The sequence below is a fragment of the Lepisosteus oculatus genome, chromosome 5 (assembly GCF_040954835.1).
Source record: "Lepisosteus oculatus isolate fLepOcu1 chromosome 5, fLepOcu1.hap2, whole genome shotgun sequence".
NCBI lineage: Eukaryota > Metazoa > Chordata > Actinopteri > Semionotiformes > Lepisosteidae > Lepisosteus > Lepisosteus oculatus.
In genome coordinates this window covers 25,277,198-25,303,781 of record NC_090700.1, presented here as the reverse complement: position 1 = coordinate 25,303,781, position 26,584 = coordinate 25,277,198, and the positions used below count along the sequence as shown (strand labels likewise).

Genomic DNA, 26,584 nt, shown 5'->3' with positions numbered 1-26,584 from the left:
CTTCTGGAAAGGTACCACTTTCTCTCGTGCAAACTCATTAAAGGCTTATTGCACTATATGCCTCAGGGACTCATTCATTGTATAATCAAAATGATCCCCCCGCCGGGTCTCACCTCCCGCTGTTCCTCACATGCGAATCCCATGAAGTCAGATCCACAGATACACTGAAACAGTAGCTCACACGGCAATGAACAGCAGTGAGTTTGTATACTGTAGAAATATACTGTATATACAGTATGAGACCGTATGGTTTCCAAGCCACTACAGTACAATTCGTGTGAAATATTTTTTATAAATCCAAATTTAAAGGTTACATTTCTTGTTGCTGAAATTTGTATTAAGACAAAATATAGATTTTCTTAACGTGGATGTAAACCTGAAAGAGGCACATCGGGTTCGCAACTATTTTTCCACATCCGGCTATATAAAAAATATAAAAATATAAAGTTAAAAGGATCGCTCTAAAGGATAAACTCCAAGCTGAAAAGACAAGAATCGGCGTGTCTTCTTTTCCATGGTCATTCGTTATTAACATTATTAATAATATATTCTGTGTTTCATTTAAATTATAACATTTTTGCAACTATTAAAAGAAGCAATGCACAATGTGTCTCCTCTGTAACTCTTTAGTTTACAGAATAAACGGTTTAAAGTTTTAATTTAAAGTGAAATTGTTGGCTGACTACTGGCTGCTGAAATTTGGATTAAGACCAAATATATATTTTTTTAATTCAGATGTAAGCCTAAAACAGACATATCACATTCACAACAAGCTATAATACTGGACTATTTTTATATATTCGGCTATGTAAGAAACAAACTTAATTTTGATTGGGCCTTGAACCACATTGGTGCAGCACACTATAGATGCAGGCATTCAAAATGCGTTGTAAAAACCCATACCACATGAAATTATCTGCAGAATAGTGCAGAATAACACAGTACGTGATTGCCTGGCCAAAATGACCAACAGGTGGCACCTGTGGTGCATAGGTTGTTAATGAAACTATTCCTTCTTTTAATCTCTACTGTGCATGTTTAATCAGCTTAATATTGAATATAAATATGGAGTTTTACATCTAAAGGGAAATTTTGGTAGCTGACCATAAAAATAAAAAGAGCATAACGTCTCTGAACATCATAAACGGTATTAAGTTAGGAATATAAATACATTATCAAACTGTATGTGGCTTGTAGTGGTAGTTTAAATAAAAAATACACAGTATTCATCTTTATTCATAAACTAACATTTTAAGCATCAACGTCTTTCACTTTCGGTCAGTAATTGTGGTTATTTTGGGAGAGTAATGGCGTTCTCGTTCTATTTTAAGCTTATAATATACTTTATAAAAAGCTATGAATACTTGCGCTCGTTATCGCAGTAATAAACTGCATACTTTTTAGAATCTGCTTAATAGGGAATATAATATGGAATTGTATCTAAAGAAATTAACAATATTAATTTAAGGATCTAAATATATTTATATACCTCAAAGTATTACCGTAGTTCACTTTCTTTGTTTTGACTGCCCTTTTCAGCTATAGCCTAAGATGGCACAATGGCTTCGGTGCATGACTCGTACTCTGGAAGCTGGGGTGTGAATCCTGCTCGCAGCATGAATTCTCCTTGAACAAATATGCGTTTCTTTTAAAAAATACAAAAATTGTAAATATTATTGACAAATTTTGAATTTGAAAAATTTGAAATAGATTTTTTTGATATTTCTAAATATAAAACATGTTCAAAGTTAAATTATATTAACAACATGAATGGGCAAACGTTAATACTTTCAAGAGTGGGAGCAAAAACCAGTTCAACCAGTTTAATTCAAGTCAATTCAAAATATCTTATTCATTCAAATGGCGCAATTAAAGACAAACCTTTACAACAATATATATTATATATATTGTAATTATGATCGAGAATAACAAAACAGTATTAAAAAGACCACTGAAAATGAACTATAATAACGTATCTGAGATTTATTAACAATATGAATTTGTTAATAACTAAACATTTCAAACTTGTAGTTTGAAATTGTATTTTGTTCGGAGTGATTTGTCACTGTTTTCACAACCTTCGCTGGTTAAAACGCTTATTTTTGAGACAGGGTGTTCCAGACCTCTCTTTAATTTGAGAAGCTTCCTCTATGTTTCCTGTTTTCACACAGATGAGAAAAACTACATATGCAAGTCTTTTCGAAGTCTGAAAGATGTTCTGTGCTCAAAAGCTCTTTCCCCACAGTGCGCATTATATTCTATTTTTAAGTATCAGTTGAAGCATTCTGAAGCCTAAAAAATATCCAAATAGTGACTGGGATAAAGTTAGCTTGAAGTTCGAAAACGATTTTGGCACACCTGTAGCATTTGTAGAAAGCACACACTTGCTTTGTGTATAAAGTACATTGTGGTTTCACTTTGTCGTTTTTATGCCTTTTTTTTACCATGCACGAAATTCCTATGTCCATATCTTCACAAGGGAAACACATAAAGCCTTCAAACCAAATATATTTTAAAGACCACAACTGGTGAAAATTTTCACAACCCCTGCATAAACGTATCAGTGAACTAATTTTTTTTTCTGACACTTGGGGTTTTGATTGATGCGCAATTACGCACCATCTGGAACACTGGGGGACCGCTGTATACATACATATGTTCACAACGTGAGAAATATTGCTCAATAGAGTTTTATGCAAAAAACCTGTATATGACCATAGGAAGCAGAACAACACAGTCTCCAATTACCCAGACTGTAAGCACGGGAATAAAGCTTTGTTTTATTTCTGAAATGATTTCTTTATTTCCTGTTTTCACTCAGCAGGAAAATTACAATTCTTTACTCAATGGCTTTTTAAAAACAGAACCCATGATGTTCAAATCATGAGGTCCATGATTTTTTACACAGAAGACTGACAGCTTTGGGTTGTGAATCTCTTTTTCTCATGCTTTTATTGAATGTGGCACTATGCACTGTGATAGGGGGATGCTGTTAATGAGCCAATAGCATTTAAACCACAGCACCCACAATGCTGCAAGTAAGTGTTTTACACACTAAGAAGGTTCTCTGACCTTTCCAAGCCTTGCTTTGGGTTGTGAAACCTCTTATAGTTTTTCAATATGGCACCATTACACATGCAATACACTGGGATAGGGGGGTCTTCTTTGTGACTCAACAGCTTCTTAAGCATAACATTCACCTTATACAACCTTGCTTTGGGTAGTGAAACTTTTCTTTATTTTTTTTATGATTTTTTCCAATATGGCACAATAAGACAGTCAGTACATGGGGATATGCTCTTTACAAGTCAATAGCTTTTGCACAACCATACTCATAATGCTGGATTGATATGTGAAACCTTTCTTTCAGATACCTGGCTATTTTTTCAGGTACCTGGATATGTACATTTTTCAAACCCTGGTCTGATGAGGGTATGGTATGCACAATGTCACAGTGGTAGGTTTTGCCTGCAGGATATGTAGTGATAGATTTAAAAGAAACAAAGCATAGTTCAGTGGAAGGACTATAAGCTTATCTGCAGGACTATTGGTTCTATAAACTAGGGAAAAGGAATCCAACAGTAATACAAAAAGGAAACACAGAAGTGTTTATAGATAAATCAAATCTTTATTTAATTGTTGTATTCCTTATTACATGCATGCACAACCATTGCAATGATAGAAATCTGATGCAACAAATTTGATGATAAAATATGTATGCAATTCAGTGTTATATCCAGTAATATTTAAACAAAGGGGGGAAGACCATATCTTCATGGATGATGTTAAAGACCACGTTGTTTGGCATGCTGGAGCCAGAAATGTTTGGATTAATTAAAATAAAAAAGCATTGTGAAAGTACTCCAAAATGTGTTTCAGTTGTACAAACAGAACATATTTTCTTGCGGAAAAAAAAAATCCCTAGGCATAATTTGTTTGCTATAAATATGTTCTTAAAATGGAATAAAAAAAAGTCATTTGATTCAAATAGCTTTGGAAAAATCTATGGATACTTTGCCCTTGAGCAGTGAAGATTTTAGATTCTTTGGGTCCTTTAACTGTAGGATCACCCATTATTTAAAAGATTTAAAAAACTATAGCTTTCATAAAATGTGAGAGTATCTTCATGCATTCTTCTTCATAGCACTTTACACTTAGTTTTAACTACTGAGTGAACTAGGTTTAATACAGACAGCAAGGGGCAGTTCTTTAGCCAGTTGTGGGTCAACTTCAACAACTGTCCAATTTTGTTTTTGATCATTTTACTTGGGCTTCTTTAAAAAAAAAGGATAAGGTCCTCAGTTTAATATATGATTAACTACTACATTAGCTAGATTGAGCGAATCGCCTACTGTTGTTTGTAACCCTTCTAATGGTTTTAGATTCCAGGCACTACTGATAAGTAAACAGCCACCACATACTGCACAGTATAGCATAACAGCTATGTTTGAAAATCAAGAAAACAGTTAAAAAAGTACTGTCACATAAGTCCGACAGGACGAACCGTGTAAGGAGAGCGATAAAGACCCTATGCGTAGCGGTGAGACAGGGGTTAGCCCGGGCTCAGCTGTTCAGGAGAAGCCGTATAGAAACCTATGCCCTCAGGCCAAGGATAGGAGTGACCTGGTGCTAGGCGGGTCTCAGGGCAACTGAACAACAACGCTGAGCGAGTAGCAGAGCAGAAGCAGTAAATAAATAGGTTACACAACAAGACACACCAGAAAGACATGAATAATCACAGGGAACTAGGAACAGAAGGAACATAGAGCGCCCTCTAGGTGTAATGAGCGTGACAAGTACATATTTTCTCAGGATAACTCCCCTCACAAAGAAAATTAAGAAAGTTTCAATGTGATCAAGGAACAGTATGTCTTGCATAAGTGTTAACTTTCAGAGCGAATGTGAAACTGAAATAAAACACAGAAAACCCAGAAATTACTGGAAGCACTCCACATCCCAGTGTATTGCTTGTCTAATGATGCTATCTACTGTCTGGTGTGTAAAACACTGGGTTGCAGCACTATAAATGCCATGCTTAAAAAGCTAGTCATGAAGAAGATCCCCTATCCCAGTGTCTTGCATGTCTAATGGTGCCATATTGAAAAACTATAAGAGGTTTCCCAACCCAAAGCAAGGCTTGGAAAGGTCAGAGGACCTGCTTAGTTTGTAAAACATTTACTTGCAGCATTGTGGGTGTTGTGGTTTAAATGCTATTGGCTTGTGAACAGCATCCCTCTATCCCAGTGCATAGTGCCACATTCAATAAAAGCACGAGAAAAAGAGATTCACAATGCAAAGCTGTGTCAGTCTTCTGTGTAAAATTCAGTTTGAACATCATGGGTGCTGTTTTTAATAAGCTGCTGAGTAAAGATTAGGAATTTTCCTGCTGTCAGCAGCATTGTGTATATAGTTGACCCTTACCAGAATGAAAACAGGACATAAAGAAAGGGTTTCAGAAATCAAACAAAGCTTTATTCTAGTGCTTACAGTCTGGGTAATTGGAGACCGCGCTGTTCTGCTTCCTATGGTGACATACGGGTTGTTTTGCACGAAGCCATATTGAGCAGTATTTCTCGCGTTGTGAACATGTGTACACAGCGGTCCCTCCGGGTTCAAGTTAGTGCATAATTACGCATCGATGAAAAACTGGAGGTTTAAGAGAATTAGCTCACTAATAGTTTTATGTGGAGGATGTGAAAAATTTTCACAAGTAAAGGTCTTTAAAAGGCTTTCTGTGTTTCCCTTGCGAAGATATGGACATAAGAATATTCATGCGTGGTCAAAAAAATGGCTTAAAAATGACATAGTGAAGACTGTGAAAACAGCCACAATGTACTTTGTACACACAGCAAGTGTTTTCTTAACTCTAGGAGGTTTCATGAAAAAGCTACAGGCATGCCAATATCATTTTCGAATATCAAGCTAACTTTACCATAGGTGCGACTGCTATCTGTCCTGGATAAAGCAGTTAGAAAATAGGTGGATTTACATGTGTTAAAACATTCCAATTTTAATGCGATACTGAAGATATTATTAATATTATTAATAATGAATGACTTTGGATGATCTGTAAGATTAAGAATTATAGAGGAGACATGTTGAGTCTTTCATTTTCAACATGGAATTAACTTTTCCGTATTCCATTGCAGCCATGTAACGCAGCTCCGTACGTCGTTAACAAATAGCTGTCACAAAGGCTAGAAATGTTACACTCCACTGTGTTTGTTATGTAGAATTGACAGTGCTTGGGGGTGGGGATGCAATTTCAGGAGCACGCCCTCTGTTGTGTTTGTCGCTCTTTAACATAAGGCAATCAGCAATCAAATGTCCTATTGTTTCTAAACACAAGTTTTTCTGTACTGTAAGTTTGAAACTTGAACAAAGACGTGCCACATGCATACAGCGTGATGCTATATAGTCATAAAGCCACTACAACAAAGCTTGTGGGAAATACTTTTATTTGTACTGTATCAAAGTCTAATTTGTTCACAGCACCCAACATTACAAACTCTGGGCATTTCATCACCTATTGCAACAGTATCAGTTGTTAAAAGGAAGATGTCAAAATGTTTCCAAAATAACGCAAGTGAACGAGTCAAGTTGAGTTGAGGAATTTGATCATAATAGACAAATTATAATAATAATCCTGAGTTGTCTAATAAAATTATTATTAAATTATTATTGTTGTTGCTGCACATTCTGGGTTTCGAGCTCTGAGATGCCAGAGTCATTAGTTTTCTCCGGTTTTCAGAACCTTCGCTTCTTAAATTGCCTATTTATGAGACCACGATTTTTTAGATTGTTTAGATGTCAATTACTTTGTGAATGATGAGACAGATCCTTCAAACCACAGGCATTTAAAAGATATCAATTTGTGAAAATTGTCACATCTTTTATTTTAACCATATCCAGTACCTGGTTTCATTTTTAGAAACCTTAGTTTTAAAATAAAGCGGATCCCAGGTGTAAGCAGCTTCATAATGCCAGAATAAATTTGCTACAATTATTGCACCAGTTGAAGCCTTTTGAAGGCTGTCAATAAACATAAAAATGTAACATAATTGTAAATGTAACCTCTATGACTAAAGTGCCAAGGAGGAATGGCTTAAGCATTCCTTAAGCCGAACCAAGCCTAAAAATAAAGAGCTGAAAAAGTTTGGTGCCGTTTTCTCTGCTTTAAAGGTTCCCTACTCGTTGAAGAATTTTCACTTTGAACGTTTGCCCACCGTCTAACGCACAGACACAAACTGAATAACAATACAAAATGTACAGATGCAGCCATTCAAAATGAGCCTGGTACGCTGTGGTACAACGCAGTGGGCGTATTGCTTTGCATACTTTTTATAATTTGATTAATAGGGAATATAATATGGAATCGCGTATCTAAAGAAATTAATAACGATATAATTATATTCATAAACTGTAGCTCAAATTATCACAGTAGTACACTTTCTTTGGATATGTCTGCTTCAGTTTCACTCCTTTTGGCATGATGGCTTAAGCGTGTGCTTTCCTTGCTGTAAATTGGATGTTCAAGGCCAGCTGTTGCCACAAGTTTTCTTTTAACAAATAAAAAAATCTTTGAAAAACTAAAATAGCAAATATTATGGACACTATATCGACATTCTTATAATTTGATTAATATGGAATATAACATGGAATCGCCTATCTAAAGAAATTAATAATGATATAATTATATTCATTAGCTCAAATCCTGCTAAAAATTAGACATAAGAAGAGCATTACTGAACAATGTTGCAAGGCTCTGGCGGGATTTGAAGAGTTACTGAGGAGTTGCAGAGGAGACACCTTGTGTATCGCCTCTTCAATATTAATGTGACATGGAAGATATTATTAACCATGTAGCACTTTAGGGCCATGCGGGTATGCACCCTACCAGCTGGAATGACCAGTGGCAACACTCAACAGGGAACCAGCCAGTCGAGCTACAGAGAGATCTGCCCTCACCCCTTGACGGATCAGGTTCCTGCTATTCACATGAAAGACATTGACATTAACGCACTGGCAAGTTGGCTCACACAATACCTATAATGTCGGCCATACGGCGTATGTTTTACAGAAGCTGGAAGTTTAGCCTTTGTCACTAATGAAACCACTATATAAAGACATAAATATAGAAATCCCTACATTACAAACTCCAAGCGTTTCATTTTGTTTATTGCTACAATATCGACAGCAGTGTCAAAATGTTTCCAAAATAACTACAATTGAACGAGTTTTGATAATAACAGAGAAAAAATAGAGAGTCCCCATTACCCCCATTTTGATTAAAATCGCAAACGCGTGTTTAATTAAATGCTGTAGCAGCAAGGCTTATTAAAATACAGGAATTAAGTTTGCTGCTCCCTTGCCAGTCCCTCTCTCCTTCCTCTCAGTGGTGCTGGATACAGAGAAGCCATTCCATTTGATTCACAATTAAGGTGTTTTTCTAGCCGATAGAGTGTCCTGATAAGGAACAACTCCCAATGTTGAGATTCTCCAGCAACCCTAATAAATGGTCATCTCTGGCGCCTTACTGTCTGGGAGAGTCTCATCCCAAGTTGTTTACAACTCTAAGGTCAGAGTGCATTGTAACTCATTATCAGCCAATCAGGAACTGGTAGGGCAGGTTAACCTCACGTGGGTCGTGAATGCCCATGAAACTTTCAACCAATTAACGACCATAGTTCCTCCAGGTAAAACAGGCAGCATAGGGCTTCCTCAGAGCACCTCCTGGACATTCTCAGACTCAGCTCCTCCTGGACATCCTCAGACTCAGCTCAGACAATCACGTAACGGCCAGTGTGTCTGAGTGCAAGACTTCCCTTTGTTCTAAGAGTCAAGAACAGAGGTTGCCAGCCCGTAACCAAAGGATCCACTCGAGGTTAGCCCAGCAGCAAGCCTTGTGAACCCACTGCAAATGCTCACCTGATCAACAAGTGAACTACGGTCGGAACTGTGGACAGCTGAATCTAAGTATTCAGGACTAGCGCTACATCAGAAACGAACTGGTCTTCTTCCTGTCTAAAGAGTGTGACCTGCTTGGACCCGAAGTCACTTTTCTCCTGTACACAAACTATGCTAGTTTCAACCAAAACTAACTAGCTGGTCTTCAGAGAGCATCAGCAGCACGTCGCAGCAGGAATCTCTCCCTCATTCTCCTTCTCCCACCACGTCGCAAGTCGCAACACCACTGCTGGCACCGAGCCAGAGAGTGCCGATAGGACACAGCAACAGCATGCCACTGCTTCTATGTGTCCGCAGGAGATCTGAATCCCCACAGATTGAATGAATATTCAACATTTTGCATTACAGCTCGATAATTTAATTGTTACCTCAACCCCAGTTGATATCAATTTAATTCCTATGAGTGATGTACTTGCTTTTGAGTATTTAGTGTACAAGTTGTAATCCAAGTTCATTTACGAAACAGTCTAAATGAATGATATACTGAATGTATGTCCCTCTTGGTTTGTTACTCTTCATGTTTGAATATATACATTTTGTATTCTGCTAACCCTTATGATAAGATCTGTTATGTTTATATGCACATTTAATGTATTCATAAATGTATTCTCATGTATTAGTATCAGTGTGTGTGCATTGTTTGAGTTATCCCGCAAGGTTGGTCTTCTAATAGTCATCAAAGAATCATTTTGTGACCTACTGCTACAATTAATTACAAATAATTGTCCCAGTAAATGCAGAAAACCCCTACATTTATTGGTGCCTCGTGAGAGGATGCCTACAATGCCCTGATTGATTCACAATCTGACGATGCAACGTAAAATATTATCTTGGTCTTCTAAGTCCCTTAATTAACTTTAAGCATAGCTTTCTCATCATTTAGATTTATTTTTCATACAATTATAAAAAAAGCAGGAGCCTATTGTACTTCCTCATGGGTTCACATGTGGAAAGATTAGATTGTAATCGTTTTTATTTTTAATAAATTTTAGAAAAGTGTCATCTATACAAAAAAGTTGTATTTATTAAATACTACTTGATGGTTATATTAATAGAGATAAGATTTCAAGTTGTATATTGTTTAGACTTTTAATCAGTTTAAACTGTATTACAGCATGTTAAACCTTAAACATGAAAAGGTTGGTATATTTTATAAAAGCAAGATTGCTCAGTTGGACAGTATACATAGTATAAAGCATATATGTTTTTTATGTTTGTAATCGCTATTCTTGCAAGTACAAACACAACATAAAGTACAGAACCCTAAACAGACAATACACACTAGCCGAATATTTGACCAAGATAAGAAACAGCAAAAAGAAACAGACCCTGATGAACTACAGGCTCGATGACCACAGCCTGGCCATAGAAACTGAGTGACACAGGCAGACCTGGCTGCCCAGAGAGGACAGGCTGCCAGGACAGACTGCCACTGCCAACAGGGAGAAATAGGGACAGATGTGCACTTTCACTGCACTGTAACAGATATTCTGGGATTAGAGAAACATTCTTCCCTGAATTCAGAAATCTAATTCCAGATTTTCCACACCTGCCAGAATCACAACAGGTCCCAATCGTACTGGGAGAGGGAGGAGGGAACTCAGTTGAACTGGCAGCCCAGTGTGATTTCCTGTCACAGCATGAGGAACAGTGAGCCTGTCTCCCAGTAATGCTAAATACTTTTACAGTATATGTAAATATGTAGAATATAAGAGACTAAAGAAGGTAGCAAAAAGAAGTGTAGCAAGAGCAAAGGAAAGAGCCTGGAAAGAATGGTATGAGAAACTTGAAACAAAGGAAGGAGAGGACCAAATCTACAAGATTGCTAAACATAGAGCGAGACAGAAAAAAGATATTATCCGGGTGGCAGTACTCAAGGATGGAGAAGGCAGAGTCTTGATTAAAGAAGAACAGATCAAGCAAAGATGGCTGGAGTACTTCAAAAATCTGTTAAATGTAGAAAATGAGAGGGAGAACCTAGTGGAGGCAGACGTAGTGTGTGGACCAATCCAAGAAATTTCAGTAAAGGAAGTGACAGAAGCTATCAAAGAGATGAAAGTGGGCAAAGCAACTGGACCATCAGGAATAGCAGCAGAACACTTTAAGAACCTCGATGAAGAGGGGATTCAGTGGCTGACGAGATTGCTAAACAATATTGCAAAGGAAGAGAGAATTCCAGAAGAATGGACAAAAAGCAGTATGGTTACCATCTACAAGGAGAAAGGAGACCCAATGGAGTGTAAAAACTATAGAGGAATAAAACTTCTGGAACATGGATTGAAAATCCTGGAAAAAATTCTGGACAAGAGACTCAGGAAGATAATCAGGATCCACAACTCACAATTTGGATTCTCAGTGGGGAAAAGCACAACAGATGCCATTTTTGTGATGAGACAGTTACAGGAGAAGACACTAGAGAAAGGGAAAAAGCTGTATGTGGCCTTTCTGGACTTGAGAAGGCATATGACCGTGTGCCCAGAGAGGTGGTGTATTGGTGCTTGAGGAAGAAAGGAGTACCAGAAAGCATGGTGAAGTTAGTTCAAGCAACCTATAGAGATGCAACTACGAAGATGATAACACAACAGGGAGAGACAAAAGAGTTTGAAATCACAGTTGGAGTACACCAAGGATCAGCACTAAGTCCTTTCCTTTTCATAAACATTATTGACACACTGACAGAGGAGGTAAGAACAGAAGTGCCTTGGGAACTCATCTTTGCTGATGATGTGGCACTGATGGCAGACTCAGAAGTAGAACTACAGGAGAAAGTGTTCAAATGGCAGAGGAGTCTGGAAAAGGGTGGACTGAAAATGAATGCAGAAAAATCTGAAATAATGGTAATGGAGAGAAGAGGAGATACTATGACCAATGTTGAGGAGACAAATGGAGGAAAACTGAAACAAGTTGATGACTTTAAATACCTTGGATTAAAACTGGTAAAGGGAGGAGAAACACTGGAGGCAGTAAAACAAAGAGTGAAAGCTGGATAGAACAAGTGGAGAGAAATAACCGGAATAATCTGTGACAGGAAAATTCCCAGAAAATTAAAGTGCAAAATGTACAAGACTGTGATTAGACCTGTGATTAGACCTACTATATGGAGCTGAATGCTTGGCAGTTGGAAAGAGGGAAGAGAACTTGATGAGAAGAACTGAAATGAGGATGTTGAGATGGATTCTGCAGATTTCAATGAAGGATAAGATCAGAAATGAAGAAATCCGTAGACGATGTAGGGTGGTGGATGTGGTTGAGAAGATGCGAGAGGCGAGGTTACGGTGGTATGGACATATCATGAGGAGGGACGTTGAGGAAGTAACAAAGAGGGTAATGGAATTTGAGGTGGAAGGTAACAGAGGAAGAGGCAGGCCTAGAAAGAGATGGATAGATTGTGTGAGAAAAGATATGGAGGTATGTGAAGTGAGTGAGGAAGATGTGCTCGACAGAGACAAATGGAGAAGAGCAACCAAAGCAGCTGACCCCAGGACAGTCTGGGACTAAGGCTGTGAAAAAGAAGAAGAAGAAGAAGATGTAAATATGTTATGATATGTCTTTGTTGTAAATGTTTGTAATATGTCTGTAGATTTTATTTTTATTTTTTGTTTTGTTTCATGTTAATTTTATTTGCTTTGGCAACACCCATCGGTCATGCTAATAAAGCACCTTGAATTGAATTGAGAGAGAGCGAGGAAAGGCGAGTGCCAAAGAGAGCTAGAGAGAGAGAACAAGTGTTAATTTTATTTGCTTTGGCAACACCCATCGGTCATGCTAATAAAGCACCTTGAATTGAATTGAGAGAGAGAGTGAGAGAGAGTGAGAAAAGGCGAGCGACAAAGAGAGCTAGAGAGAGAGAACAAGTGTGCCCCAAAGAGAGCAATACACTGGGGTCTATTCGGGGAGTTACTCAGGGAGAGGGTGGATATTGGGTAAAAGTACAACAGGGGTCCAAAACAAGAATCTGGGTGATCTCACTAAACTGTACGCCCATTTTGCAATGGGTCAGCTGCACTGCTCAGCAGCTTTCCTACTCCCTGCCCTGACCACTACTACTCCCGTCCTGCCCCTCGGCACGTACCCCAGGCAGGCACTCTTCAGCCACAGCGCCAGGCGAATGCACTACAATAATATCTTCTGTGTCAAATTAACATTGGAGTGTTTTTTTTTACAAGTGTAAAAAGAGGCATATCTCCTCTATAACTCTTCAGTTTACCGAGAAATTCCATCAGAGCCTCACAACATTGTCCAATAATACTCTTCTTGTGTATAATTTTTAGCAGGATTTGAGCTACAATATATTTATATAATAATATCATTATTAATGTCTTTAGATACACGATTCCATATTATATTCCATATTAATCAAATTCTAAAAATGTCAATATAGTGTCCATAAGATTAGCTATTTTAGTTTTTCAAATACATTTTTATTTGTTAAAAGAAAACTCACGGCAAAAGCTGGTCTTGAACACCCGACTTACAGCATGGAAAGCAAACACCTAACCCATTATGGCACAGAAGTAATCACACAGGAAGAAGTGAAATTGAAGCAGACATTTCCAAAGAAAGTGTACTACAGTTATAATTTGAGCTACAGTATATAAATATAATTATATCGTTATTAATTTCTTTAGATACGGAATTCCATATTATGTTTCCTATTAATAAAATTTAAAAAGTATGCTTTTGTTTACTGCGATAACAAGCTTAAGTATTCACAGAAATGGTTAAAACATTATAACTTTTTAGGAAGTATATAAACTTAATATAGGGATAAGGAGCACGTAAAAATGTTTCTAAAATAACCACATGTAACCAAATTAAAGACTTTGATGCTTAAAATGTTAAGGAAGAAAGTGAAATACTGGTGTGTATTTTTTATTTAAACTACCAATACCAGCCATATACAGTTTAGATAATATGGTTATGTTCCTAAATTAATATATTTTATGATCATGTGAAAGGCATAGTGATTCGGAGAGTCTCAAAACTTACTTTGTATGATTGGAAACAAATATGTTATCGGATCAATGAAATGTGGTGGTGTTACTTCTTGTCAATGGAAAAATAAAGTATTTTCATGTTGCAACACTTTAAACTGATTCATACGGTTACAAAGAATACGATAATACTTTGAGCTTACAGCCTGTCCAAGGTCATTCATTATTAATAGTAATATCTTCCGTAAAGATGCATACAATTTTAGTGCATAAAATATGTCTGCATTTGCATCTGTGAAGTAATGGTTTAGGCGTGTGCTTTCTGTGCTGGAAATCAGGGGTTCAATTCCAGCTGTCGCCATCAGTTTTCTTATAAAATAAAACTAAACATTTCTTTGAAAATCTAAAATAGCAAATATCATGGACATTATATTAATATTTCAAACCAAAGTTTATTTATCAAATGCACAACAATACGGCGTGCAGCAGTAGTTGCTGGCACTGAAATGTCTTTTTCTGCGAGCTCACAAAAATTAAAAGAATCACAAAAATCACAAAAATTCACAAAAACACAAAAATCACAAAATTGAGGTTACATTTTTAAAATTGAATAAAACTGAATAGGAGTAGAGCTGTTATGTGTCCATGGTGTGTACAATATATACACGTAGTGCAGTTATGCTGAATATAGTGAGAATTGTGTGTCCATGTCGCCATTACAGGTGATTTGCTAAGGAGCTACAGGTTGGCTATTTAGCAGTCTTATTGCCTGGAGGTAGGAGCTGTTCCGTAGTCTGTTGGACTTGGACCGAATGCTTTGGTACCGTTTACCGGATGGTAGGAGGAAAAACAGTTTGTGACTGGGATGACTGGGGTCCTTGAGAATGGACCTGGCCTTCTTCAGACATCTAGCTGAGTAGATCTCCTGGATGCTTGGTAGCTCACAGCTGGTGATAAGCTGCGCTGACTTCACCACCCTCTGCAATACTTTGCCATCCCGTGCGGAGCAGCTCCCATACCAGGCAGTGGTGCAACCAGTCAGTATGCTCTCAATAGTGTACCTGTAGAAGTTGGCCTGGATATGTGATGGCATGCCGAACTTCTTTAGCCTGCAGAGAAAGAACAGGCGATGCCGTGCTGTCTTGACCACGGTGTTGGTGTGGTGGGTCCAGGTTAAATCCTCTGCGATGTTAACTCCCAGGAACTTAAAGCTGCTGACCCTCTCCACTGCAGTCCCATTGATGTGAATAGGTGTGTGGTCTCCACCCTGATGTTTCCTATAGTCCACAATCATATCCTTAGTCTTACTGATGTTCAGAGAGAGGTAGTTCTCCTGGCACCATACTGCCAGGGTTTCAACCTCCTCCCTGTTTGCAGACTCCTCACCATCTGTGATCAGGCCAATGACTGTTGTATCGCCCGCAAACTTGATGATGGAGTTTGAGTTATGCCTGGTGACACAGTCATCAGTAAATAAGGAGTAGAGGTCAGGACTAAGCATGCAGCCTTGTGGGGCTCCAGTGTTTGGAGTCAGGGTAGAGGATATAGAGGCCCACCTTCACCACCTGCGGACGTTCCATCAAGAAGTCCAGAATCCAATTACAGAGGGAGGTGTTCAGTCCCAGGTCCTGGAGCTTGATGATGAGCTTTGAGGGCACTATGGTATTGAATGCTGAGCTGCAATCAACAAACAGCATTCTCACATATGTTCCTTTCTTATCCAGGTGTGAGAGGGCAGTATGGAGGGCAGTGGCAATAGCATCTTCTGTTGATCTGTTCTGGCAGTATGCAAATTGCAGTGGGTCTAGGGTGTCAGGCAGTGAGGTGATGTATGCTTTGACCAACCGCTCGAAGCACTAAATGATAACTGATGTGAGTGCAACAGGGTGGTAGTAATTTAGGCAGCTGACTCTGGATTTTTTAGGAACAGGGACAATGGTAGTTTTCTTAAAGCAGGAAGGAACTATAGACTGAGCTAGGGAGAAATTGAATATCTTTTTTTATATTTCTAAATATTACAACATGTTCAAAGCTAAGTTATTTAATAACAACGAATAATTTCAAACTGCAACTACTGTTGGTATTACTGATAATAAATATTATCAACACGATATTGAATTTGTTGGTATTTCTAAATATCATAAAACGTTTAAAGTTAAGTGAGTTACGTGATTAATATTTTCCATAAATACTTGCGCTTATTATCGCAGTAAAAGAAATGCATACTTTCTAGAATTTAATTATTAGGGAATATAATATGGAATCGCATATCTAAAGAAATTAATAACGATATTAATTTAAGGATCTAAATACATGTATTTATTTAGATGGTAGTATTACTATAATCCACTTAGTAAACATATTTTATTTTTAATTTGACTCATTCACACATGATGAATTGTGAGAGAGTGATAGAGAGTGACAAGATTAAGGTGTCTTGTCAAAATTACATTCCCCAGAATGCAGTGGGAAATAATGTACCACCCTCAGTCACCTGACCAGCTGATGCACTGTATCAGAGAGAATGACTTAGCCTATTAAGAGTGAGTTCATAAAACCAGAATTACTTACTATCCCTATGTCTGCGAAACACCTGATCCTGTATTCTTCACACCTGAAACTGAGTCACCTCTTGACTGAGAAAGCTTTAAAGAACTTTACATTTTTATTTTAAACAAATTGTAAATATGACATTTACATTGACGTTTTACTTCTGAATGTAACTGTAACAAAGCGTCACATTTCACATCCTTGTGAAACAATCAAGACTTTCTCATCCAATCTAAGGTTTGATGTTTGTTTATTTTGAAACCATGATCTTGACATGCAGGCGTGAAGTAGAGTTAACAGCTTCAGATTTAAAACTTTATTAATAATATCTTTAGTGTCTCATTAACATTAGAATGTTCTTCCAAGTGTAAAAAGAGGTGATACATAATGTGTCTCCTATATACATTTTCAGTTTACAGACTGTCCAAGGTCATTTATTATGAATAATATCTTCCATATCGCATTAAAATTGGAATGCTTTTCACAGGGGTAAATCCACCTATTTTCTAAATGCTTTATCCAAGACAGGTAACAGTTTCACCCCTCCCCCTTCCCTCTGCCTATCTGACCTCTTCCCATTTTTTAATCATTCTGTGCCCGAATCGCAGCGGGTGAAAAAGAGAAGGAAGAGACAGAAAAAAGTAAATCCTGTATTTTTTATGTTCAGAAGGCTTCAACTGATACATAAAACATATATCATAATGCCTTCTGTCTTTAGTTTCCCAGAGATTGCTCATAAACGATATTAATTTAGGAACATAAACAGATTATGTAAACTGTATATGGCTGGTATTGGTAGTTTAAAGAATAAATACACATTAGTATTCCACTTTCTTCCTAAACATTTTAAACATCAAAGTCTTGCTTCCGGTTACAATTTGTGGTTATTTTGGAAACATTTTTACTTGCTCCTTCTTACTATGTTAAGTTTATATAAAAAACTTTTATATAAAACGCATACTTTTTAAAATTTGATTAACAGGGAATTTAATATGGAATAGCGTATCTAAAGAAATAAATAACAATATAATTATATTCATATACTGTAGCCCAAAATCTGCTAAACTAGAAATTAGACACAAGAAGAGTATTATTGGACAATGTTGTGAGGCTCTGGTGGAATTTCTCTGTAAACTGAAGAGTTATAGAGAAGCTGGGCGTGATTTTCTCTCCCAGCCTCAGCAGAAGACGGCAGATAATTGTTTTCTTCCTTGATTAGGTAATCTGTCTGCTGCTATTGAAAACCTGGGTGTGATTTTTTAGCAGTAGACATATTAGGCAAAAACAGGCTTTTAACAGGCTGTTTCAATTTCTTCCTAAGATTGTTGAGCGCAGTGAGGAACATTCGGGAATGTGATTTCACAGATACTTTTCTTCTGTCTTGCATTGTCAGATAGTGAATAAATTAAAGCATTTTTAAAAATAAATATAAGATAGCCAGCAATCAAATGTCCTGTTTTTCTTAACATTCGTTTTTCCATAGTGTAGTTTGAGTCTTTGTGTAAGCTGTAAGTTATTTTTACTTCTTAATTAAACATTTGAAACTTTTTAATTTTGTAAATGCAACGCACATTTCGTACAGAAATAAAATCATGTTTTCTACAGGTGTTAAGCAGATTAGCAGGTTGTTGACAAAATAGCGCATCGTCCACCACTGCCCAGTATAACTTTAAACAAACAGGAAAAAGAGAATTTTCAGAGAGCTATTAGATTGTATTTATGTAGACTAAGTGATTAGATTCATGAGCAATCTAATCTCTTATTAGTATAAACAGTGACATTTCAGCTGCAAATCCACGTGAGGCCACTGCATTATTAATAATGTCTTCCATGTTGCATTAACATTGGAATGTTCTTTTTTAGAAGTGTAAAAAGAGGCGATAGCTGGGCATTCAGGTAGATTGCCAGGCGAAAGGATTTGAAAATATACTTTGTTAAAGCAAGTCAGTTGTTTTCAATGCATACAAGACATTTTTCCAAAAATGTTAAGCCTTTGTCACTAATGAAACCACTAAATTGGTTAAAATGGGAACAGGTGAGGAAGAAGAAGGGGGAGGTATCTTCCCACCTCTATGACTAAAGAAAGTTTCAAAAAGAAATGGCTTGAGCAACATACAGAGCCGAAATAGTTTGGTGCATTCTTCTCTGCTTTAAAGGTACACTCCTCGTGGAAGAATTTTCACCTTCAACATTTACCTACCAGCTAACTCAATGAAACTAACTGAATACAAAATGAAAGAAAAGTGATAACAAATATTAAAAAATATACTTGCTAATACTGCTATACTGTACAGTGTACTAAAACACTCTGATTGAAGTAACTGATTCACAGCTGGATACAATTTTATCTTTCAATAATTCAGATATTTCTCAACAAATTTACTAAAACTGTCCATTTCAGTATTTATGCGTAATTAAAATATTTATGATGAAGATGGCAGGTTGTGTACTTTTGTCAATCTGAGCAATCTTGTTTTTCTAAAATATACTGACTTTTCATGTTTAATGTTTAACATGCTGTAAAACAGTTTAAAATGATAAAACATCTAAACAGTATATTACTTAAATTTTTATCTCTATTAATATAACTATCAAGTGGTTTTAAATACAACGTTTTTGTATAAATGACAGTTTTCTAAAATTTATTTAATAAATAATAACAATTATAATCTAATCTTTTCACGTGTGATCCCATTAGGAATTACAATATGATCCTGTTTTGTTTAAAGATGGTATGAAAAATAAATCTAAATGGTGTGGAAGCTATGCTTAAAGTTAATTAAGGGACTTTGAAGACAAAGATAACGATTTATGTTGCATTGTCAGATTGTGAATCAATAAAGGCATTTAACTAAACACGCATTTGCAATGTTACTCAAAATGAGGGTAATGGGGACTCTCTATTATAAATGCCCAAAAATAAATTAACAGTAATACATAACGTGTTCTACATTGTCTTTTTATTATGTGATAGACAAAATGCAGGGCAGTGACTTACTCTGCAAGCTAGTTAAAGAAGTAAGTAGGCGACTCAAAGCTCGAAGCCCAGCAGCAACAATAATTTTAACAGTGTGTATTCTTCTGTCACGGTATAAAATAGAACAATGCAGAGTACATACAGATGCAGCCATTCAAAATGCATAACCCGTACCGCACGCAACTACCCACAAGCCACCGCAGTCCACCGCGGTAAGTGATTGGCTGGCCAAAATGACCGACAGGGGCACTCGTGGTGCATTGGTCGGTAGTGAAAAGATTTAATCATTTAATCTCTTAATTGTGCATATTTTAGTCCTCTTAGTATTAAATATTCATATGGAATTTTATCACTAGAGAGAAATTTTAGTAGCTGAGCATAAAAAGAAGAGGACCATAACGCACCTGAAGGTCATAAATGATATTAAGTTAGGAAGATAAACATATTACTGTATGTAAACTGTACTGTATATGGCTGGTCTTGGTAGTTTAAAGAAAAAATTCACACCAGTCTTCCATTTCTCCCTAAATATTTTAAGCATCAAAGTTTTATGAAACGGTCCCCAAATATGCAATTGCTGTAAAGAAAGAATTTTAATTAAAAAAAAATTTAACACGAAAATTAAGCTGTTTATGTTCCTCCACCTGAGAATATAGTCACTCGTTGCTACGCAACGCTGAAACAGCCACAGGTAACTAGCAAAGAGAGGACATTAGCTTGCCAATATGATAAAGGAATAAATGATTTTTTAATTTCTTTTGCACATTTATTTGAACATTTCCATCGATTGTATAAGCACTTGGAAACTGTCCAATCCCTAGTTCGTCTGCATTTTCTTTTATGCACTGGGCATTCTCCCAGTCTGGGACCGGTCTGTGTCTTCTAGGAAATAATGCCGGCGATTTGTGTTAAAATTGAGTTTCCAATAACCCTGCAGCAAACTCTTGTTTTTATGTCCACTATAACGGACAATCTCCCTTGCTTTTAACCAAGCATTTCATAATTTCCTAAAATGAAAATGCGACAGAATTCTGAGGTGTCCCTATACGAGAGATTACGGTAGGCTTCAGAATGGTGATTGGCTGACACCATCTGACACCCCTCTGACTGGAGGAAAAAAAACTTGCTGATCTGTTCTACATAGCAGGAAGACAGCAGCATATGCTGCTTCTATTCGAAACGCATATTTTAAAAGTTTAATTAGGAAGTAAAAACCTTACAGCGTACACAGATTTCTAAACTGATCAGGAGGAAGAAAAATCAGTGCTTCGCGCATATAAAGTGGTAATTAACTTTCGAAACCTGTTTTATTTCTTTTATTTTTATTTAGATTATTTAGATTTATTTCTTTTATTTTATTTAGTTCCCATCACCCCCATTTCCATTTAAAACGCAAACCTGTGTTTAAATATTTTCATTGATTCACAATCTGGCAATGCAACTTAAATCGTTATCTTTGTCTTCTGCATAATAATGTTCACCTCTCTGTCCAGCAAATTAATAATACACTTTATTTTCGTCGTCTCCGCTTTAAAGGTACTCCTGTAATATTGTATTTCATTGCACTTTGACAGATTGTCTTTAAATCAATTGTTGTCAGAATATCCCCACCTCCAATCAAGAACAAAACTGCAACGATTTTATTAACTGGCTGTTTCAGTAACTTAAAGTATATATTTAAAGTAATAATTTAGCAATATATGTAATTTTTTAAAGATATGTTTATGTTGTGAATGTCTGTAGATTGTATCTTATTTTTAGTTTTTGTTTTGTTTCATGTTAATTTTATAAGGGAATCTTGATTAAAATACTTTTAATTTTTCACAATCTGGTAATGCCAGACAGAATTCACATTCGCTGCAGCCAAATGGCCTTGCAGATCATAAAATCAAGGAACAAAACAATTATCGCGCCCGGCTCCTCAATGGAATCGCTTTAACATGCTAATGCGTTGGTGTAACACTCTGTGTCTACAGTACATTGTGAACAAACCGGTTTCACAGGTATTTTCAACCCCCAGCCACTGTTGTTTCATCGGTTGTTATCCTGTAAAGCGCTTTGAGGACCTTTAAAGGTGCTATATAAAATAAAGTTTATTATTATTATTATTAATATTGATGATATTTTTCCTCCCAGGACTTGTAAATTGTTGTTGTTATTGTTGTTGTTATCCTGTAAAGTGCTTTGAGAAGCATACTGTCCAGCTTGTCAGGTGCATTCTCTTGTAAAATAATAAGTAGAGCTTTGGGCTTATAAGTGCTCCATTGACAGCAACCCAATGTAAATACATTTTGTCTCTAAATCCACCACCACTTTTATGAATCATAGCCCTGCCAAACGATGCAAAGTCTGCTGCAATGGTTGTGTGCAGGAATTATTCAGTATGGCATCTCCATGTTCAAGTAAACACTTCTCTGTGTGCAAATGCAAATGCATTTAAAAAAAGTTTAAAAAAGCCACCTTTAAAGGCACTATATAAAATAAAGTTTATTATTATTATTAATATTGATGATATTCTTCCTCCCAGGACTTGTAAAATTGCTGTTGTTATTGTTGTTGTTATCCTGTAAAGCGCTTTGAAAAGCATACTGTCCAGCATATTGTATTTCATTGCACTTTGACAGATCGTCTTATAATCACTTGTCGTTAGAATATCCCCCAAGAGGATATCCCCCAAGAGGTATCCAGGTAACAGTTAAACGGGAGTACAGTCTGGGGAGATCACCCGTTTTCCATGTAAATAGTTCCCTGGTTCCGCACCCCTTGGTGTCTCTCTCTCTCTTTCTCTGTCTCTCTCAGGCCCGCGCTCTTGTTGGGCTTGTTTTGAGTGCTGCTGGAGAGTGGTGACAGAGAAGAAATAAAGCTCAGTTTTTAACTCTACAAGTTTGAGTCTCTGTGTTCGTCCTCAACAAACCCAAATTCATTACATTGGTGTCAGAAGCCGGAGGATGGACAGTAAGCGGCTGAGGATGTCGTACTCAGAGAAGCGCCGGTTCCCCCAGCAGCCGAGTGACCCACTAAAGCGCCTTTTGGGGGCGAGCAGCAGCAGCCAGGGGCTGGGACGACCCCTCAGCACCGCCAGTCGCCACAACCCTTATCAGGGCTACCCCACGGTGACCTACTCAGCGGAAGGGGGGCCCTTTCCTGGGTCGCCTCAGGCCGTGTGGCAGGAAGGAGACACCAGACCAGCGGGGTCCAGCCCACCACCCCTGCTCCAGCCTGGGCTGGTGAGACCGAGCCGTTATAATGGGGAGATCCCATGGCAAATGTTTGAGGCCCAGTTCCAGATGGCGGCCTGGGCAAACGGCTGGTCTCAGGTGGACCATCTCGCCGCCATCCTGGAGGGGAAGGCCTGCCAGGCGTTGCTGGATGTACCCGGGGCGCTGGCGTTGGCCCTCTGGAGGCGTTTTGGCAGGAGAGGGGAGGCGCCAGGACTGCTGCGGGCAAGGTTGGCCCAACACTGCTGCCTATCGGGAGAGCCACTGGGTCCAGTCGCCGCAGACGTGGCCTACTTAGCCCGCCAGGGTTACCCTACTCTCCCGGAGGAGCCCCACCGGGAGATAGCACTCCCGGCGTTCCTCTGGGCCCTGGTGCCAACTGAGGTGCAGCGTACTGTACAAACAATGTACTATAGACACTGAGACTCAATAGCAATAGCAATTAGCAATATCAAAATAGCAATATTATGGACACACAATTGACTTTTAAAAAAAACAACTTTTTTTTCAGCTGTTTTTTGTTGACAGCTTGACACAAGTTTATCAGTGAAAAGACCACGGGCATTCTTTCTCCCCCCTATTTTCTCAGAGTAGTATAGAATTTATTATTAGTACAATTTATTACAGTGCTAAATTTAATATTATTGATTACTAATAGTTTATGCTAACACCAAGCTTCCTTAACGCGAGAAGTACTACTGTAAGTAAGTACTTAAGTACTACTACTGTAAGCAGAAAAAGGGGTTTTGGAGGAGGGGGTGTCTTGCCCCCTTCTATTTTGAAAATACCTGTGAAACCATTTTAATTAGTCACAGCCAGCACTCCCGCATAGAGTGATGAAAACCACGCAGAACCAGGGGAATGCACATTAATATGTTGGGCTTTTGGGCTCGGGTGAATTTGCGCCCTACAGTTCAACCTGCAGTACCGCTGTGTACTGTACATACAGTACAAATGTGTTATTTTGAAATATAAAATTGTCAATATACTGTAGGAGAAATTGAGTATTGGTTTGTATTTTTTCTTTAAAATACCAATAACAGCAACATACAGTTTACAAAATATGTTTATGTTCCTAAATTAATATCATTTATGATCTTTATGACCTTCGTTATGCTCCTCTGCGTTTTATGCTTAGCTACTAAAATTTCCCTTTAGTGGTAAAATTCCATATAAATATTTAATACTAAGAGGATTCAAATGTGCACAGTAAAGAGATTAAATGATTAAATCTCTTCACTACCGACCAATGCACCACGAGTGCCCCTGTCGGTCATTTTGGCCAGCCGAACACATACCGCGGTACAGGGCGGGGCGCATGCGTAGATGGTACGGGTTTGTACCGTGCATTTTGAATGGCTGCATCTTAATGTTCTCTACATTGTTCTATTTTATACCATGCTGGAGAATACACACTGTATTAATTATTGTTGCTGCTGGGCTTTGAGCTTCAAGTCACCTACTTACTTCTTCGACTAGCTAGCAGAGAAAGCCATTGCCCTGCTTTTTGTCTATCACTTAATAAATAGACCATATAGAACACATTATTTATAATCTGTGTATTTATTTTAGGGTTTATACTTTTACGTTTATAATGGAGAGTCCCCATTATCCCACAGCGGGTCAGTGGGTGAAAAGACATTTTCATACTCTTTTCATTTATTTTTTAATTAAAATCACAAACGCGTGTTTAAATAAATGCTTTTATTGATTCACAATTTTACAATGCAAGACAGAACAAAAGCATCTGTGAAATCACATTCCCGAATGTCCCCCACTGCACTCAACAATCTTAGGAAGAGCACGAAACAGGCTGTTAATAAAACTGTTGCAACTTTGTTCTGTCAGCTCCTCCTCCCAGAACTTGTAAATCTCTTTGATGAATTTACAGTTAGCACTGTAGCATTCTGACTGATTTAATTCCCCTCATTTAGCTGAAACAGATAAAGAAATCATGCAGTAGTCATATGTATTTGAAGGCGCTCTGTTTTATTTGAAGATACTCCGACTCAAACCTGTGTTGTACAGTGATATAGATATGGGTGTGGGTATATATGGGTAATGTCATTCCCATTTAACAATGTACTTATCATTATAGTATAGTAATGGTATAGTATGTAATTCTGGCTTTATGAACTCACTCTTAATGGACTAATCCTTCAGTCATTTTCTCTGATGCAGTGCATCACCTGGTCAGGTGACTGAGGATGGCAAATTATTTCCCACTGCATTCTGGGGAATGTAGTTATGACAAGAACCTCCATCTTGTCTCATTCTATCATGCTCACAATTCATCATGCATGAATGAGTCAAATTAAAAATAAAATGTGTTTACAAAGTGGATTACAGTAATACTACCAGCTATATAAATACATATATTCTTTTTTTAGATACCTGATACCATATTATATTCCTTAATAATTAAATTCTTAAAAGTATGCGTTTCTTTTACCATGATAACGAGCACAACTATTCATGAAAAGGTTAATCACTTAATTTACTTAATTTTGAACGTTTTGTGATATTTAGAAATACCAACAAATTATTATTTACTATTTTAGTTTTTTGAAGAAATGTTTATTTGTTAAAAGAAAAGTCATGGCAACAGGTAGGTTGAAACTCCAGACCTCCACACACAGAGCACATGTCCAAGCCACTGTGCCATACACATAATCACGTGGGAATGAGTTAAACTGATGCAGACATTTCTAAAGAAAGTTTACTATTGTGATAATTTGAGCTATATGAAAATTATTATATCGTTATCAATTTCTTTAGATACACATTCACTATTAATCAAATTCTAAAAAATATGCATTTTTTAACTGCGATAGCATATTCATAGGAAATGTTAAAACATTATAAAATGTATTAAGTATATAATTTTAATATATTCAGGAGGAGCACATAAAAACTATTCCAAAATAACCACAGTATGTAACCAAATGAAAAACTTAAAAATCGTTAAGAGGAAAGTAGAATACTGGTGTGTATTTTTTAAACTACCAATACCAGCCATATACATTTTACATAATATGTTTATGTACCTAAATTAATCTTGTTTATGGCCTTCAGACACGTTATGCTCCTCTCCTTTTTATTCTCAGCTACTAATATTCCCCTTTAGTTGTAAAATTCCATATAAATATTCAATACTAAGTGGATTAAAACATGTACAGTAAAGAGATTAAATTATTAAATCATTTAACTAACAACCAATGCACCACGAGTTTCCCTGTCAGTCATTTCGACTGCCCAAATTATGTACTGCAGTACAAAGCGGTGAACTGTGGGTAATTTTGCATGGTACAGGGTTGTACTGTGCTTTTGAATGGCTGCACCCGTACAGATGCAGCCATTCAAAGTGAGCGGTACAGACACGTACCGCAGGTAATTGGCTGCGGTATCGCATATCATGACGCGGTGCGTGATTGGTTGACCGACAGGGGCACTCGTGGTCCTTTGGTCTGTCGTAGAAAGACTTACTGTAAACGTCTTTACTGTGCCCGTTGTAGATATTGAATTTTACAACTGAAGAGAAATCTTAGTAGCTGAGCATAAAAAGAATAGGAGCATATAAAGACTTAAATTTGATCATATCGTGATATTTAGAAATATAAATTTGTTTGGTGCGAGTGAGGTTTTATTTAATCTCTGACCAAGGGAAACGTTTCATTTTTTCAAAGAAATGTTTGTTAAAAAATAAAGTCATAGTTCCATGGGTTTCAATCACAGACCATGTGACATGGGAGTCAGGAAACTAACACACAGCGCCACCGGATTTAATAATGCAATAAAAACGCTATAAAATAATGTGACTGGGCACAGAAAAAGTTTACAGCACAGTACAATAATAAATGCTGACCATGACTTTAGAAGCATAAATTACCTTACACTCAATTTAAACACAAGCTGTCTTTCTGTATGAACCTCTAAGC

The 26,584-nt window shown here is 37.2% G+C and overlaps 1 protein-coding gene across 1 annotated transcript in view; it reads right to left on the bottom strand.

Annotated features, from left to right (window-relative positions):
• chodl (chondrolectin) overlaps positions 1-26,584 on the bottom strand; it is a 136,400-nt gene that overhangs the window by 67,622 nt on the left and 42,194 nt on the right. The gene's annotated exons all lie outside the window — the stretch shown is intronic.